The following is a 19142-nucleotide window of genomic DNA, read 5'->3' as shown; positions in this document are numbered from 1 at the left end:
TTTGTTAAACAGGTAAACACAGAGACAGAGCTCTGTTACTGTTTATATTTATCAGAGTTATTACAGAGAACATGTGTGCAGACACAAACAGCTGTTAAAGCCGTCATCACAAACCGAAGTCGCTTCACGTGACGCTCCGGAGGAGAGGACGTCTCATTTCTCTAAATACAAATCTCCTCATTCCTCTCTCCTCTGGTTTCATTTCCTCGCATCTCTGGTGGGCGCAACTAAGACACCAGGAAGAGACGCGAGGAAGAGACTCAAAGATGAACGTTTAGAGCTTTGAGAAGCACCCTACACCTTACATAACCATACATAATCCAGTTTATTAGCCGGCTACTATCTTAAGATAAAGAAAACATTGCCAAAAAAACATAGATTCAAATATTATTTTATTGATTTAAAACGATTTATGTATACAGTTTTTAAAAACAGTCCCAGTGATTCCACGTCAGTTAGTGTTACATGGCATCGGATTCTTATCTCATTCAGCTCTCCTTTGTTTCTGAGCTCTGCGGTTCACACACCTTTAAAGATAAACCAGGCCAATGTCACAACTTTGAACACTGCTGCTATCATCACCACTGCTCATAGTTTAAGTTTCTTTGTAGCTACCGGTAACCTAAAGTTGCTCTCAGCTGCTCAGCATGCTAATGGTTTTTATCTCACTTTATGGTCTATGTTGTCAACAAGCAGAACAAAATGTGTCGGATCTCTTTTTCCTGCATTGATTTGTCATGATGTGTGATCAGTTTGCCTCTGGTATTGCTCATGTTAGTGTAAGTTAATAACCGTCGTCAAGGGGGCTTTGACCAATCAGAATCAAGCATCTTACACAACTGAAAGAAGAGAGCTGGGTAATAATCAGTGGTGGACAGTAACGGAGTAAATGTGTACTTGAGTACTGTAATTAAGTACATTTTTTGAGTATCTGTACTTTACTTGAGTATCATTTTTGGAGGATACTTATTATTTTTTACTCCACTACATTCAGAAGACAATTATTGTACTTTTTACTCCACTACATTGCTATCAATGCTCTAGTTACTCACTACTTTTGCTTTGAAGTCAGCTCATGAATTTCCTTCTCTTTTCTGAAGTCTGATCCCTAAGACAGTAAAATGTGTTTGTGTAGTTCTGTTTGTCTCAGTGGTTTAGACATACCTGTATATCGTGCGTCTCCACGGTTGAATGTGGAGCGAACAGCAAATTTCACTCAGATCAGGCAGTTCATGTAGAGGTGGTAATGATGGCTATAATTCTCCACCTGAGCATCCATGGTCATATCTTCAGCCCGTGTTAGAGGTTTTGAAATGAAGAATGATGCTTATCGTATCGAGCTACATCAGATTTGTTAAATTCCAGATGAACATTTCAAACTAATTTGTCTGTGCTTGGAGTAACTTAGTTTCTGTTTTTATTCCATGGTATAGTTTTTAGAGATTTCAAGTAATGGTTATGGTAAAGAACATGCACATATCCCCATGACTCAGATCTATAGAAAAAAAAAGATGTATAGAAACTGTATATAAATGCTTCGGTCAAAGGAACAGACGCAAAGTGTGTTTTCTATGTTTTGATTGTGAGTGAGCTGCAGATGGTCTGAGAGAGATAAAAATGATGCTAAGATGGTGTGAAGGCGACAGTTTGAAAGAAAGAAACTTATCTCATCTAAGCTGCAGCTGCTTTTGTCAGAGATGTAAGAAGAAACACAGAAACCTACTTCACTTTTCATTTAGAGGGGAGAGATAAAGCTTCAGCACAAGCAGCACACATAGCTTTGTAGCTTTGGCCAAATACTCAAACATTTGTGCTTCTCCGATTTCTATAACTGCAACATCCCCAGCTAGTGTTGGGTGGCTATGCTACAACTTAGACCCAATATATGGCAGCATTCCGAGCCAACATTACAAAATATTCATCATTTGTTCATCCAACTAGTATATACCAGGGGTGGATCTGGCTCAGCTGAAAGTGAAGCTTCCAGCAAAGCGTCTGTCCCCTGGTGGCTGGCTGCAGTATAGGTCAAAAACTCTGTCTCCCCCAGTCATTTGAAAGGGTCTGTGATCAAACTTTAAAAAATAAATACACGTGGTACGAATGTTTCTCACATCCGTATGCTGTGGTGATATGTAGTTAGTATTTGATTGTTTTGTGTTCAAGACCTCTTTTTTCTGAAAAGTTTCTTTTTCGTTATTAGAGTTTAAAAAAACAGGGTTTTACTTCCGGGCCTAAAAAGTACTTTGAATACTTAAGTTTTTTTTAAAAGCAAGTACTACAGTACTTTAACACAAGTAAAAATCTGACAGAGCAACTTTCATCTGTATTTGAGTAATATTTTAATATTTGAGGATCTATACTTTGACTTAAGTAATGAAGCTGTGTACTTTGTCCACCTCTGGTAATAATACATTTTAACATGTCCACTCAGATTTGAAGGTTACAGCTTGTATGTGATGTTTCTTCTGCTACTGTGTTATCTTTCCAGGTGTAAAGAATGTATAGCTGGGGATTTTTTTTTCTCAGTGCGCTTTCTTAGAGGTTAGGGGTCAAATTGCTATGCTCTAACATTGCTAATCAACTCCTCCAGTCTTGAATGACAGCTTTAAACAGACTGAACAAAAAGGGTTAAGGTCACAGATCCAGGTAACTGCTGCCAGAAACAAAATGCAGCATTGGAGTTTTAAAAACAGGGTTTTACTTCCTGTTTTACTTTGATTGACAGCTGCCGTAGAGGGAAACTCCATAGGATCTTGTGACGCTACGCTCTAGGGCGGAAATTCTGTGGCTTCGCAGACTCGATGTTTGATCATTTAGTCGGCTCGTCACAAGCATCCCTGAGACGCTCCATATTCAGGGCCTCATGAGATTATCTTCATCCAGTTTATTAAAGATCAGTAAAAGAAAAGTAATCACTCACCCTGCATTGATTGCTGGACATATGATTGCCAGTTTGAATCTCCAGAAATAGTCATTCCTGTTTCAAGGTTTTACTGAGACCTGAGAGAGAATCATCAGCAGTTAAAGCTTTTTGGATCTCCCTTATCTCCTCTGAATCAGGAGAGAAATTCATTAACAGACCTGATGGAGAACAGCAGACAAATGCAATAGACTTTAATTGAAAGGTCTGTGGAAAAAAAAGGAGAACATGTTTGTTTCTGTTCTTTCGCTCAAGAGAAGAAAGTTCCAGTTTTATGGAAATGTTTCTCTTCAAAGCTCTTCATGAGTCACTGAGTGTGTGCTGATGTTAATACACTGATATACAAAGAATACAGTGAAAATACACATATATACAGATACATTTATTACAGAGATATTTAAAGTACCATAAACACAAAATGTTCTGTCTTGAGGCTTATTTCATGTGCAAGGTTAGACCCATGACTCAGCCGGGCTGCATCTAAAAGTTCAGTTATGTTTCTTCTGTCAGATCTAAAGGTCTACACGTTCCTCTTGGAAGTTTAATCAATACAAAACTCAGAGTGTGAAAATATTTATGTGCAAGGCTAAGCTAACTTGAGCTGCCGTGCATGTGCCCCCGTTTTTGAAAGTGGCAGCAGCATAAAAATCACCAGATGCTAAGACTATTAATTCGGTATCCAAGATCATTTTTAAAGATTTTTCCCTCCAAGATGAGAGATCTTTTCAGCTCTGCCTCAGGCGGGTCTCTTGACTCTGTTCTCCAACTGAAATCTAAATTAATGAATGTATTGAATGTCAGCGGTTGATCTCTGGAGGGGCCATTGATTACTGCTCACAGAGAGGAGACGACCTGCGAGCATGGATGTGAAAGCTGTCAGCCCCTCAGCAGGTTGACCTTTAAACTCCAGAGCTCTCCATCAGACTGTTATTCATAGATCATTAATGTAGCAGAAGTTACACAAGTATTAACTGTGAACAAATTTAATGTGTCCATACAATAATGTCCAGAGACTCCTTACAAGTGAAAGTCTTCGATTAAAACTTATTTTTTGAAGCTCTAAACACTGTCATTTCTTTATTAATTGAATCCCCCGGAGTAACACCTGTTCATCTTTTTCAGGTGAGTCTCAGTTTCACTGTATATAGTAAATAACAGAGGATTTTCCTGGCTTACTTTAGCAGTATGAAGCCAAAGAAGAAACCCTTTTATTTTTATTTTCTTGTTGTTAACAGGTCTGAAGTTTGCTGAAATAACATCTAGATGCAGATTTGTAAAATTGAAAAAGTCAACCAACTTTTAAAATGTTTTTTTTTTTGTTGACTTGAGGCCGGATCACTCATTTCTGATCCCTCCCTGGAAATTGGGAAATCTATACGGTGATTGACTTTTACAACGCAGTATTGAGCAGAAAGTTTTCAGATTTCTGACGATGGGAGCTAGGATGTCATGATGGTGAACTGTGCTAAGCCTGTTTTCTCTCTGCAGTCTGTTTTTCCCGTTGATATCCTACTGATGCTACTAACAATACAAAGGAACCAACTCACACTGAAACTGAGTGCAGATTCTACATTATTAGAAAGAGTCTGTACATACAGGTAAACATGTCTCTGACCTCAATCTGCTCAAGTGTTTACTTCATCATGTGGAGAAATACAGCCTTACTCTGTGAAGTGTTTTCTTTGTAGTTTCTACAGAATTGACTATAAATAAATAGATCAGCATTCTCTCTTTGTTTTTGAAGCTTGTGTTGCTTCACATTGCACTAAATTGTAAACCAATGTCTTGCTTTTACTTACACATAATTCCCCTCTTCTTTCCCTGGATTTGATTTTGTACTTTCTGATGTCCTTGCTATTCAGCGGAAACATAACAGACTTGAGTTTTCTCCTACAGTGATCAGTTTGTGTTTCACATATGTTGTTATTGGTGGTGATGAAGACAACAGGATGAATGTGGGCTGATTCTGACCTTTGTGACGCAGTGGGAGTTAGTCCCTGAGGTGCTCTACCCCTCCTACAATACACACGCACACTCACACACACACACACACACACACACACACACACACACACACACACACACACACACACACACACACACACACACACACACACACACACACACACACACACACAAGCATATATTTAAAATATGGTGAGAAACTGTCCTGTGGTCTGATAAATCAAAGTCTGACATTCTTATTGCAAATTATGGAGTCCTCTCTAAAGACTGGAGGGATCACCCAGTTTCTTATTGGCTCACAGTTCAAAAGCCAGAATCCATGATGATATAGAGATGCATTAATGTCCATGGCATGGCTTGCTCTCCCATCTTGGAAGCCATCATTAATATGGATCGAGATATAAAGGTTTTGGAGCAACATGATGTCATCCAGACGTTTCCTTTTTCAGGGGAGACCTTACAAAATACATCAAGAAGATGCCGAACAACATTTTGCATGCATTACAACAGCATGACTCTGTAGTAGAAGAGTCCTGGAGCTAAAGTAGTCCACCTGCAACCCCAACTTTTCACCCACTGTAAGAATTTCATGACACAAGAAATATGACATCGGAGATCCCAACCTGTCAAGCAGCTGAATTCCTACAGCAGGCAGGAATGGGAGAATATTTCACTTTCAAAAGTTCGGCTCTTTTCACAGAGCCGGCTCTTTTGACTCGGCTCCCAAAGAAGAGCCGGCTCTTTTGACCCCCGAATGGCTCTTAATTTAGGATCTTTTTTAGCTTAATATTTAACCTGAACTTTGCAAAAACTAATGGTTTGTGTGTTGAAAACCCTTTTATGTACACTGTTTTTATGAGAAGCCTTATAATTGCCTACTTCTGTGCATTTATTCTGTTACAAAACCATTCTTACTTTTGTTTAATATTTTAATCAAACTTTTTTATTGCACAAATTAACAAAATACTGCAAACATATCCACAGAACAGAACCAGAACCAAACTCAAGCAAACAGAACCAGAACCAAACTGGAGCAAGCATTATTAATGTCCTCAGTGCAGGTTGGCATTGAGAAAAATCAGATGCCCCTGCTTGGATGGGCTGATCGGATTTCTCCTCACAGTGTGTAACGGCTTTTAAGAAAAAATATTATATTTTCTGTGACTTTTGCAAAATAAAAGCCTCCTTTGTAGTCGCAGAACATCTTTAAAAACAATCATGTTACTGGCATCAAATTTAAAATGAGCATATATTTTTCATCAAACAAGAAAATGTTTCAGCCTCATTATTGATATGTTGTCTTTACACTATTTTCAATTCATCATAGGCTTTACTTCAGCGGTCAAAAACTGCTGTGCTTATAAAACAAACAATATCGCTGAACTTTCCTATTTTAAGAGGCGTAATGCCACTTCAACGGAGGCTTTTATTTTGAAACCGTCACAAGAAATATTAGATTTTGTTTGCCAAAGCAGTTTCCCAACCATAATGAGGTCATAACAAACAATGTGATTGCCGCTTTTCTGAAAGCAGCTCTTACATTTTTCCCCTCATAGTGGGTTATGTCATCCACTTCTCTCTCTAAACATGATGAAAAAAAACACAATCGATTCACTGCTCTTGAGTCTGCAGCTGCTGGAAACTGAAATTACTTAAAAAGCTCTTCTAATGTATTGCTGTAGAGAAGCTCCTTGAGGTGTGCCTGTTACCACGGTAACCACAGGTATTGCCAACCAATCAGGGGAGAAAAGTGAAGGTGAAGAGGGACGTAAATCACACCAAATGTTGGAGGAGTAACAAAAGAGAGGCACTGGGGTAGATTCTTTCAGGGGAGTCATTGTCCTTGATTGATTTTTATATTTTCAATCTGGTCTCACATACCTGTGTCTGGGTTTATACGAGAACATGTGAGGCACTCATGGACATCTAGTGACAGTATGTTTTCTTATATGACTAAAAAATATAAAAATATATGAATATATATATTTATTCTATTTATTTATTTTCTAGGAACAGGTCCTGATATTTTCCAGACCTGTCCTTTCACACCAGCACCTCACAGTGAGATATTATCTGTGTTGTTTGCACCTGTAGCTCAAAATACTTGAATTTACTTAAGTATGCGTGTGCTTGTGTGTGTGTGTGCGTGTGTGTGTGTGTGTGTGTGTGTGTGTGTGTGTATGTATGTGAGCTGTTTTTTGTGGTAATATTACTACACATTTCCATTTAGTGGGTAAACAGTAGAAGGTAATCAAGCAGATTCCACTCTGACAACAAAAGTAAGGTGCTTAAGATTATTTTTAGACTTTAGAGTGAGGTCTGTAAAGAGTGATTATAGAACATTGTGGCTGCACTATATCTAATCATAAATATGAAATTCCCATATCCTGATGTGTGTGTGTGTGTGTGTGGAGACCCATAGACTGTATAAAACATAATCATAGTCTCGGTGTGCCATCACCAATCGGTTTCTTTGGATCATGATGGACGCCATGTTTTTTTAACTTCTCACAGTGTCGTCAGATCAATGTTCTGTATCAGCTGATTAAGAAAATTATGGCAACAGACTCAGTGTGCTGAATGCTTTTACACCAGGTTTCATTAAGGATGAAGGGAAGAAAAAACTGATCAACAAAATCTGTTAGTGATGCAATTTACATAGTCTACCATTCATTCACTTTTCAACTGGTATATTTTGCTTTTACCTGGAGAAACCAGTTATTTTACTGAGCATTTTACAGTGCAGTTCTGTGATTTTAACATACACCTGACATTATTTAAATAAAGCAGTTTGAATTATCAGTCATGTAATATTTTTTTTGCCGTGGTGAATCCCATTTTTTTCCGGTAAAAATAATACTGTTACTGAGACTTAAAAAAAATATTTTGCAGTGCAGTTTTTATTCTTTTACTGTGCAATTTATGTGATTTTAATGAGCTTTTAGTTTTTACATCTTTCATGCATTATTTTTCTATAAGTGCAATGTATTAGTTCTGGTGCAACATACATTGAAACATACATTTTAGATTATTTTATATTACTTTTAAATATAAATTATTTACATTGCCTACTGTGCATTACATTTTTCAAAAGTATATGTTGTTTACGACGTGACAACATTATTTACTGTGCGTATCAACCTATGGTATCAACAATGAAGGCTTTGTCTTTCTGTTTTTTTCCTAAAAAGGAAACCCTCAGTTATGTGAACCAATAAGACAAACCTCCCTCTCTCTCTCTCTCTCTCTCTCTCTCTCTCTCTCTCTCTCTCTCTCTCTCTCTCTCTCTCTCTCTCACAGCAGATGGCGAAGGGTTCCTGTATTCAGCGTCTTTCTGACGACACTGAACGCCTCGTTTGTGGCCCTGGAGGAGAGAATACTTTCTGTCAGAGGGTCTAACAGACGGTCTGTGTGTGACGTGATCATGAGTCAGAGATTGAAAAATACAACAATGTATTGATCCATCTCAGCACTTTTAAATCGATCAATACATGTGAAAGGGACACGACCAAGAAGCATCTGTTTTATGAGCCTCGAGGCAGCAATCAGCTGATCAGTGACAACAAGAGGAGGAAAATCCATAGGCTGTAAAATACTGTAAAACACACACACGGGAAGGTTTAACCCTAATAAAAATGTCTCCTCTTATTTATCAGAGGTGCTAAAAACATTTTGAACCACAGTCATAATCTCATGAACTTTATGAGCTTGTAAGATTTTTATTACCTCTTATTGCTTTTAAGAAGAAAATATTCATCAAATGAAAGATGGGGGAGCAGACAGGAAATCTTTGGTCTCATTTTCATTCAGTAATAATTTTTTGGTTGTTTAGAGACGGTGTGAAAGGCCACATTTTAGCTTTATGGGTCAAACTGCATGAAGTCTAAAGTTGTAGGTTCCTGTGGAGATTTCTTCAAGTAAGCTGTCCCACATTCAGATTCAACACCTAAGATATACTGTTCGTCGGTTAAATAGATCTACATCAAACAGCCACAGATGATGATAGAAGTTATCCAAGGACACATTCCAAGATACTGAAACTACAATTACATAACGAAATAGAAGTCATCTCTTAGCACACTGCAGGGACAGATATGGGGCTTTAATGAGGACACTTTAGGAACATTACACAAATATGACACCCCCTCAAATTAGAGGACAAACTCAAAGTGAATTATTGTGCAGGGAAAGAAATGGAGAAATTAATTAGGTTTATCCTTTTTTTCGTCCTGTGTGGCACTAAGACTCTGGAGTCTTTTTAGTCTTTTTAGTTAGGCTCTGCATTGATTTAAAATTCTCTTTAGTGGTTTCACAAAAAGAATTTAATATCTTCCTTTGAAACTGTGCTCGCAGAGAAACATGAGCTGTATGTGAGGCCGGATGAAGCTCAGACCGAGTCCCTGTGAGTACTTGTGGACAAATCTACACGGCCGTCAAATTCAATCACAGACATTAAAGTTTTTCTCAGTCGCTTTGGTACATTTCTCGGATCAGAATTGAAATTCTTAAAACTACTTGTTCAATCTTCACATCATTGCGTCACTTGTGCACATCAAAGAAACAGTTTCTCATTTCTTTGAACAAGTTGCAAATGCTTTGGCAAATCCATGCAAATGATTATGTACAATCTCGTATGTAAGTCGCTTTGGATAAAAGCGTCTGCTAAATGTCATTGTAACATTGTAACAATTCTCTGCTGTTTCCTCCATTATCAAGTGCTTATGTCATGTTGATGAAAATGTATTATAATGGGTCTCTGTTGAATAGTCTCACCCTCCACAACATTTAGGCATTAGTTCATCCCATAAGTCTTCACATGCAAAATGGTTGAACATGTTGTCAGAATATGTCAGTCATATTTCTGTACATGCCCATTAGACTTTTTTTCTAAATCTGTCCTGAATTGGTAAATTGCTCCCAGGTGAATCTTGACTTTCTTTAAGGAAGGGAAATATGTAAAGCATTAGATCAACCAATGATCTACCAGTTTTCTGACATATTCAAAGGTGCATCTCATGAACCATCAACTGGCAAGTATATATATATATAGCCAGAGCACAACACAATGTTAAAATTTGTCTGACAATGGAAGGACAAGGAATTGGACTGGGTCAACAGCCAGAGAGAAGAAGAAGAGGAAGAGGGGTGAGGCTGCGTGGTGGAGGAGTTGGGAGGCAAAATAGAGGAAGAGGCAGAGGACATATTTCCTGACGAGATGAGAGCCACAATACACCTTAGGGCCCGATCTACTAAAGGTTTGCGTGTATAAAAACACGTGCAAACTTGATAGTGCGCGCAAAGCTGACGTACTAACCGGGAGCACGGAGGATTGCGTCTGTCAAATGAGCAAAATAGCACTCGCAAATCATTTAGCGTGTTTGCATTCATGAATATGCAGAATACATGTAGATCATCAGAACGCGCAAAATACTGGGAGGAGGAGATGCAAATGTAATCATTTAGCACACGCAATGTGATCTATCAAACCTGAAGCAGATAGCGCATGCTGTATTTGCGTCTATATTTAGCACGTTTGAAAGGCAGGTGCAAACTGGCACAGCGTTACGCACACATGGCTGCGGTCACTGTAAAGCTCATCGCTTTACAACATGCTCGCAAAAGCTGGGCTTACAAGCATTACAACATGTTTTAGTTAATCAAACCAAGAGAACAAAATAATAATAATAATAATAATAATAATAATAAAACAACACAAATTCAAAGCAGTTCAGCACCACGGATAGCGACCGCATCATTCGGACGCCCACTTTAACTTTTTCATATAATGAGGGCACAGTAGGTCACTGTATCAACAGCTATAAAGTTTAGTCAAATTGGCACAGCGTCACACATGTTCACATACAAACAAAAAAACAATATGAAGTACTCGGCCTACTCACCACTGTCTGGACGAGCCTTAAGCTCCGCGGACTTGTCCACGATGCACTATATGTCCATTTTCTTTGATCTGTCATTCTCAATAGATAACATGACATGTCCACTCAGTCTATTCTGTCCCATCGTGCTCATCAAGGGGTTTTTAGTTAGTTTTAACTTGGAGAATGATTGATCACTGAGCTGCGCCAGGCATTTGGGATCTTAGTAGATCAGGCCCTTAGGATCCCAAATAACGAGCGCTAATTTGCGTGTGCAAATAATAATTTTGCATGTGCTATTTCTGGGCGTGTTGCAGGTGATCTACTGAAACTGCGTGCGCAAATGATAACGAGTGCAAAAGTGGTGCGGACCGCCCTATTTTACGAGGATTTTGCGTGTGCTATCGGCTGTCACCATGGAGAGTTTGAGAGAACAGAGTGGCCTTAAGCGATAAATGAAGTTTGAAGACATAGAGTTGGAGGTTTTATTCGAGGAGGGAAATAAACACATCGGTGAACTCCAGCAGAGACATCTCAGCGTTAAAACGTGATTTGGGAGGCCATCTGTGAAAAGGTGAATGATGGGAGAAAAAACAGAAGATCTGCCAATGAAAGAAACGCATCTACTCTTCTCCAAAACGCAATCAGTGTTTTGATGGAGTTTAGAGAGCGATTTGATGAGGCTTTGTCTGCCACTCTTGCTCTAGAAAAGTTAGGCGTCACTTGGATGAAGACAGTCGCCTCACTGTCCCAGGGAGCAACTTTCGGGTGAACGTTTTCAATGCCTGATATCATCATCCAGCAACTGTCAAAGATTCCCCAGCTTAAATGGAACTGTGAACATATTTGAGTCAATTCACCCCAACACACTGCTGCAAGCACGAGATGAGGAGTTACGCAGAGCTGCCTGGCGCAGCTCAGTGAGCAATCATTCTCCAAGTTAAAACTAACTAAAAACCCCTTGATGAGCACGATGGGACAGAATAGACTGAGTGGACATGTCATGTTATCTATTGAGAATGACAGATCAAAGAAAATGGACATATAGTGCATCGTGGACAAGTCCGCGGAGCTTAAGGCTCGTCCAGACAGTGGTGAGTAGGCCGAGTACTTCATATTGTTTTTTTGTTTGTATGTGAACATGTGTGATGCTGTGCCAATTTGACTAAACTTTATAGCTGTTGATACAGTGACCTACTGTGCTCTCATTATATGAAAAAGTTAAAGTGGGTGTCAGAATGATGCGGTCGCTATCCGTGGTGCTGAACTGCTTTGAATTTGTGTTGTTTTATTATTATTATTATTATTATTATTATTATTATTATTATTATTATTATTATTATTTTGTTCTCTTGGTTTGATTGACTAAAACATGTAGTAATGCTTGTAAGCCCAGCTTTTGCGGGCATGTTGTAAAGCGATGTTATGATGAGCTTTACAGTGACCGCTGCCATGTGTGCGTAACGCTGTGCCAGTTTGCACATGCCTTTCAAACGCAAATAGACGCAAATACAGCGTGCGCTATCTGCTTCAGGTTTGATAGATCACATTGCGTGTGCTAAATGATTACATTTGCATCTCCTCCTCCCAGTATTTTGCGCGTTATGATGATCTACATGTATTCTGCATATTCATGAATGCAAACACGCTAAATGATTTGCGAGTGCTATTCTGCTTATTTGACAGACGCAATCCCATTTGCTCCCGGTTAGTACGTCAGTTTTGCGCACGCTATCAAGTTTGCACGTGTTTTTTGCAAACCTTTAGTAGATCGGGCCCTAAGGTGTAACTTACAATTTACACTAACTGTCATCAAAACTTTAGCCATAGTTTACATCAGAACGTCCCTCCAGAGTACACTGTTATATTGACAACATGAGTAAGCAATTTGACTTTCTTATCCGTACACAATGACACAAGGACTTGTCATTCTAATGGTACTGACATGTTCATTGACACAGATATTTACTTTTGAAAGATGAACTAAGGATTTTGAGCAAGATACTGGCTTTTGCAGGTAATACATGTTGTTTTGCTATTTGTACTAATTGTTTTGAGAAATGCACTTACTATTTTGTAAATGTCGAGGATGATTTGAGAAATGTACCAATGCGACTGAGAAAAACTGTAATTGTAATATGTTTTGATAGAGTATAATAAAAGCCTTACTGTGACTGTGACAGTGACTCTACAGCTCTGATACAGTGTCAGTAAAGAGAACTCTAAACTCTGAGGCTGATAACAAATCAAGACTGGTAAGTTTTCGTTGAATCTGTTAGACACTGCTTCCAACTTTTCTATTCTAAGCCTCTTCATTTTTATCTCTGTGGGTAGATAGTAAGATGTAGATTGGATGGTTGGATGGAGGGATGAATGGATGGATGGATGGATGATCGATGGATGGATGGATGGATGGATGGATGGATGGATGGATGGATGGATGGATGGATGGATGGATGGATGGATAGATAAAAAGACATGATGGATTGGTAAAAGGATAAATAGATGGACGGATGGATGGATCAATGAAAAGATGCCAGATGGATGTATGGAGGATTAGATGGATGATGGATGGATGGAGAGATGAAACATGGGTGGATGGATGGATGGATGGATGGATGGATGGATGGATGGATGGATGGATGGATGGATGGATGGATGGATGGATGATGATAGATGAAAAGATGGATGGATGAAACATGGATGGACAAATGAAAAGATAGATTAATAGATAAATACATAGATGGATGGATGGATGGATGGATGGATGGATGGATGGATGGATGGATGGATGGATGGATGGATTAAACATGGCTGGATGGGTGAGTGAAAAGATGGATGATGGGATGGAGGAAAGATGGACAGATGAAAAGAGGGATGTTGGATGGATGGGTAAATGGATAAATGGATGGATGGATGGATGGATGGATGGATGGATGGATGGATGGATTAAACATGGCTGGATGGGTGAGTGAAAAGATGGATGATGGGATGGAGGAAAGATGGACAGATGAAAAGATGGATGTTGGATGGATGGGTAAATGGATAAATGGATTGATGGATGGATGGATGGATGGATGGATATTTTAATATAGATAGATAGGTTTGCTTCCCTTAACTTTTTACTTTTAACAAGTAATACAGCTCTCTCTCTCTCTCTCTCTCTCTCTCTCTCTCTCTCTCTCTCTCTCTCTCTCTCTCTCTCTCTCTCTCTCTCTCTCTCTCTCTCTCTCTCTCTCTCTCACACACACACACACACACACACACACACACACACACACTCACACTGTAGGATTTTAACACCTCCTACTTGTGTGTTCAGTCTGTTACCAGGTTACAGACTGAGACGGTCTGCGCTCTGCTCGGATGATGCTGCAGACTTTTGCAGCAGAGCATGTTTCAGTGTCTCCCTCTGCATGTTTCAGAGCCTCACAGCCTCGTCCCGGTACCAGACGGACGCAAACTGACGGAGAGCATACCGGAGGACCGAGGGATGAGAATAAAACTTGTCCTGGCAGAGAATAGATCTGATCATCTCGCGTTGTTTCATCGTCAATCGAAAAGAACACACCGGATCACCGCGGTCTGAGGACTCCGTCTCTGGAGGTAAGTTCAAAACATTCATTGTTTATCACGAGAGATCGGAGTCCATGTACCGGACTGATAACAGTGATCATATGTATGTGTGATGCTACTCTGAAGCAACTGTGTCATCGATTCAAACAACATCGGACCAAAAAACAGTAAACCATGTAACGCTCTGAACTATATACTGCAGAGGTTAGAAGATCTGCAGAGATTCAGTTATAAACATTCATATCAGGTTTATCCCTTATGGTTAATCGTGGTGACAGCTTTCACTATACTTTCTGACATTTGTATGTTGGGATGAAATGATGAATGAACAGATGATGCTCCAATCAGTTTCGAAGAGGACAGACACAAATATGTTGCGTCACTTTGTGGGTGTTCGTGGAGCTATACTCGGTTCTTATCTTCCCCTGTTAGTCGTTTTAAATCTCCTGATATGGTTTATTTTCATTCGTTTTATTTTTCCATTCTTCTTATTTCACTTCTCCTGCACCTTCATCTATCTCTCCTCTTCCTCCCATTCCTCTTTAACTTAATTTATTGTACTCATTTCTCCCACCTATTCTTATTAATCTCATCTCCCCCTTTCTTCTTTCTTCCTTTTACCTTCTCCTCATTCTCTACTACTCCTTCTTCTTCTTGTCCTTCTTACTTCCATTTCTTTCTCTCCTTTTATTTTTCTTCCCCTACTTCATTTTCTATTTTTACGTATCTTTCATTTTTCACCATTTATTTCTACAGTTACTTTTGTGTTCTTTTTTTCTTCTTCTTTGCTTTATTTCACTTCTCCTTCACCTTCACCTATCTCCCCTCCGCCTCCTCTTTATCTTTATAATTTATTGTACTCCTTTCTCCTACCTATTTTCATTAATCTCATCTTCCCTTTTCTTCTTTCTCCTTTTACCTTCTCCTCCTCTTCTACTCCTTCTTCTTTTTTCTTACTTCTTCTTCTTTCACTCCTTTTTCTTTCTCCTACTTCTTTTTTTTTACCCTTTTATAACTTTCCTTTCCCCCATTTAATTATACAGTTATACTTTTGTATTCTTTTCTCCCATCCTTCTTTTTTCCATTATTTCACTTCTCCTTCATCTTCACCTATTTCTCCTCCTCATCCTCTTTATCTTCCTAATTTATTGCACTCCTTTCTCCCACCTATTCTCATTAATCTCATCTCCCCTTTTCTTTTTTCCTCCTTGTCCCTTCTTTCCCGTCTCCTCCTCCTCCTCCCCCTCCTCCTCCTCCTCCTCCTCCTCGTCCCCCTCCTCCTCCTCCTCCTCCTCCTCCTCCTCCTCCTCCTCCTCCTCTTCTCCTCATTCTTCTTCTTCCTCTTTCGGTCCTTTTTCTTTTTCTTCTTCTTCACCTTTTCCCCATTTATTTCTATAGTTCTGTTTACTTTTGCATCCCCCCTTATTTATACATATTCTTGCTTTTCGCTTTTTTTTAATCTTTCTGCTTTTACTCCGTGTTCAAATCAAATATCCAGAAGTGGAGCCAGACTTCTTTTTGGGGTAGTCCAATCTCGGGCACAGACTTTAGTAAGGGGGCCAAGCTTGGTAAATAAAGGGGCTTACCCCGAACCAAGGGGGGTTTTTCCACCAATCACATCTAAGAACACAAAAAGAAGATGGTAGTCCACAGCGACAATTAAGTTCCACTGAAAGACGATGTTCCACGTTGAAATGCAAAAAAGCGCTAGTGGCGTTATATTGGGAAACAAGATAGATGGAGTAACCTCCAGAGAAGTACAACACTTGATTGAGTTAGCACTTCTATTAGTGAAACAGACAATTTTAATGAATTGGAAGGTGAGGAAACAAAATGATATAGATAGCTGTCTTAAAGAGTATTTGGAACTGATATCTATGAAGCAAGCAGCATCAGCGCTTGTAGAGCTGGGCAGTGGCCACAGTTGAGTTTTATTTTGTTAGTGCTTGATGAAAGGCCATGATGGCTATTCTAAAGATTGAAGTTGTCTATCACCCCAAATGCCGTTCAATTCTGATAGACTCCTATCGATATTTGAGTTTTAAACCCATCAGTTTTGAATGAACATGAATGTCTACATCTTTTCAATTTTCTATTTCCTTTTCTATTCACTCAGCAATATATATGCTCCATCCCTTGTCTAAGTCTTGTCCTGTGGTTATCATATCTATTTGTTTGTTTATTTATTTGTTTTTCTCTTTTTGTTTCTGTGTCAGTGTGTGTATTAGACCTTGTCCAGTCAGAGTTGTGTTGCAGTAACCCAAATAGTTGATTTCTTAAAGCCATACATCCGACAAGTAGGGCTGGGCGATATTGAAAAAGATGTTATCACAATAAAAAATTTTAATACCAGTTGAAATCGATAATTATCACGATATATATCAAATCATTATTTCATTTGAATTTAGAGACAGCTTTTTTAAAGTTTAAGACAGTTTGTTCGCTTGTATCTGGATTTAGTTTTCTGATAAACTTCTTGAAGCCTTCATTTTTGACGCTGGTAACAAGAAGCAGGTATTTTGTATAAGATGAGATTTTTGTGAAGTTTTAGTTTGTAGATTCTTATTTTTCTCAGGTTGGGGTGATTTACATAATTTGATATAAAATAAGGAGAAATATATATCACATTATATACTGTGTATCAGTTTATAGAGTATTGTTGTGAGTAGTTCACTCCCCTTTAAAGCTAGGGTTGGTAGTCTCGGAAAACCAGCATGAATTTGAATGTAGCTTTTCCCCTCCTCCCTCGGAGCTCCTCCAAAACGACGCCCCCCCCCCCGCTCACATGCACGAGCGCCGCTGATTCTCGACCATATGATGGTGACTGATTCAAAACCGGTCCTCACCAAAACATTCTCGTAGTGAAAGTTAAAAACACAAACAAACATGGCTGCTGTTAGCACTCACAACTGCCATGCTAGGGGAAATGTTCGTGCAGGAGGAGGGCAGTACGGCTGGACGGGATTTGATTGGTTTAAAATTTGGGGAGCCAAAAAACGGTGATTGGTTGGTGTTTTCCCAGGTTTACTCCGGCTGTAGATAGCAGTTTTTTTTCATTCTTTTTTAGGAACACATCATGTAATGATTGCCATCAGGACATAAAGATCATTTTAACCAGTATGACAAAAAGTGTATCTAAATCTGACTACCAACCCCAGCTTTAAGGTTACTATGGGTTAAAGGCGGAGTGATGTTGTTGTAATTACAGGTTTAAGTGTATCAAATTTTTATCAAACATTTCTTATATTTATAGTTCCAAAAATCATGTTACCATAATTACTGTTATTGAATTATCGCCCAGCTCTACTGACAAGGCAAATAGCCAATCATGGCTTAGTGTGGCCAATGAGGTGGCCATTCAGATTTCATTTCAGATTTCTGGTCATCCCCTGGCTCTGCCTCTGCAATGATTAATATTTCCATAGTATCACTGGTAGTGGTGTTTTATCAGTTTTTTTTTCATATTAAAGATTTAATAGACTGTAAAAAAAAAAAAAAAAAAGAATTCTATGTCGCAAGGAATATTACTGTTCTTTCTAAATGGAAAAATACAGTGTTTTTAGATTTATAATCTGTTATTGAATGACAGATTATCTCTGTAAAAAGCTTTGTAATAATGAATCCGTCCTCGTTCATTCCACTCGAGCACAGTGAGCTCCTTTTACATGCCCTACAGTCACATCAGGGCGTGAGGCAAACGCGCTTTCTGTCAAAAGTCCCCGCTGTGTGTGAGGCAGCGTGAGCTTGATTCCCATCTGACGTGATCTGTTTAGATCAGAGAAAAAATGCATCACTGAAAAACACTTCATGTGAAAAATTATATAACTTTCTGCTGCATTTCCTCTGTTTTTTTTTTTTAATCTTTGAAAGGAAAGAAAACGATTATAACGATATGAAGGCAGAGTATTCAGAGGTCATTTGATGTATGATCCTGGAGGAGTAAATCATGTGCTCATGCGCTAAAAAGTAATTAGGCCATCTCAAAGTAAAACAGGCTCACACACAGACACACAAAACCCAGGGGCATGTCTAGAGGAGTGGCATGGGCCTCCTTGAAATCTGATTGGCTTCTCCAAGTACCGACCTAAAATTCTGAACAATGATTGGCTGTTTACTTTGTGAAGAGGTGAGACTTGTGTTAAAATCAGCTGTTTGATTGTGTTGCAGCCATGCACTATACCAAAATAGAGCGTTAAGTGTTCACTGACTGTGACACCAAAAGATTTAGAGCTCCCCCTACTGGTCATGAGGTCATAGGTTATGTCTTGGCTGCACCAGTCAGAATGAGATTTTCAGCAGCAGTGGATGTGTGGTGGCTTCACATCAGAGGGGAAATGAAGGCATGTTGTTTTCCATTTACAGGAAGTAGTTTCAACCTAGACATGAAGAATATGTTGTTGATTCTTGTATATTTAGAGGTAGACTGTGGAGGACTTTGCTTCAGCTTTAAAGTGCGTCAAAGAACCTGTGAGGACCTTTTCAGTTTGCATTGATTCTAGCGCCCCCTGTGTAAGTCGTTTAGATTTTTTAAAATCTCATCCTGCTGTATTTTAACTATAATCTATGACTCATACAAAAACTGTAAACAAAGGCAGCTTGCAGTTAATCACTTTGACTGGCACCTACATAACCAGTGGTTTTAGACATAAAAAAACAAACGGATAAAATTAAAAAGGGTCTTGATTGCCTTTGTAGCACATAAACAGACATCAGTGTTATTTCAGTCCGGTTTGTAACAATCTAAAAACTCCTCACATGTTTCTGGTTGAGGTTTTTTGTGTCTGTTTTCTTCAATTTGGTGGATG

The 19142-nt window shown here is 38.9% G+C and overlaps 1 protein-coding gene across 2 annotated transcripts in view; it reads left to right on the top strand.

Moving 5' to 3' along the window:
- Positions 1-12728: 12728 nt before the first annotated feature.
- sstr3 (somatostatin receptor 3) overlaps positions 12729-19142 on the top strand; it is a 28743-nt gene continuing 22329 nt past the window's right edge. The window contains exons 1-3 of one of the 2 annotated variants that reach the window (XM_034710555.1): positions 12729-12778; positions 12945-13016; positions 14187-14367. The gene's annotated coding sequence lies outside the window, so the exon portion shown is untranslated. Of the gene's footprint in view, positions 12779-12944; positions 13017-14008; positions 14368-19142 lie in introns of those variants that run through there. The other variant, XM_034710554.1, reaches the window with a different exon arrangement.

This window comes from Notolabrus celidotus, chromosome 20 (genome assembly GCF_009762535.1).
Source record: "Notolabrus celidotus isolate fNotCel1 chromosome 20, fNotCel1.pri, whole genome shotgun sequence".
NCBI lineage: Eukaryota > Metazoa > Chordata > Actinopteri > Labriformes > Labridae > Notolabrus > Notolabrus celidotus.
Note: the sequence above shows the minus strand (reverse complement) of the source record. Positions and strands in the feature narration are given on the sequence as shown.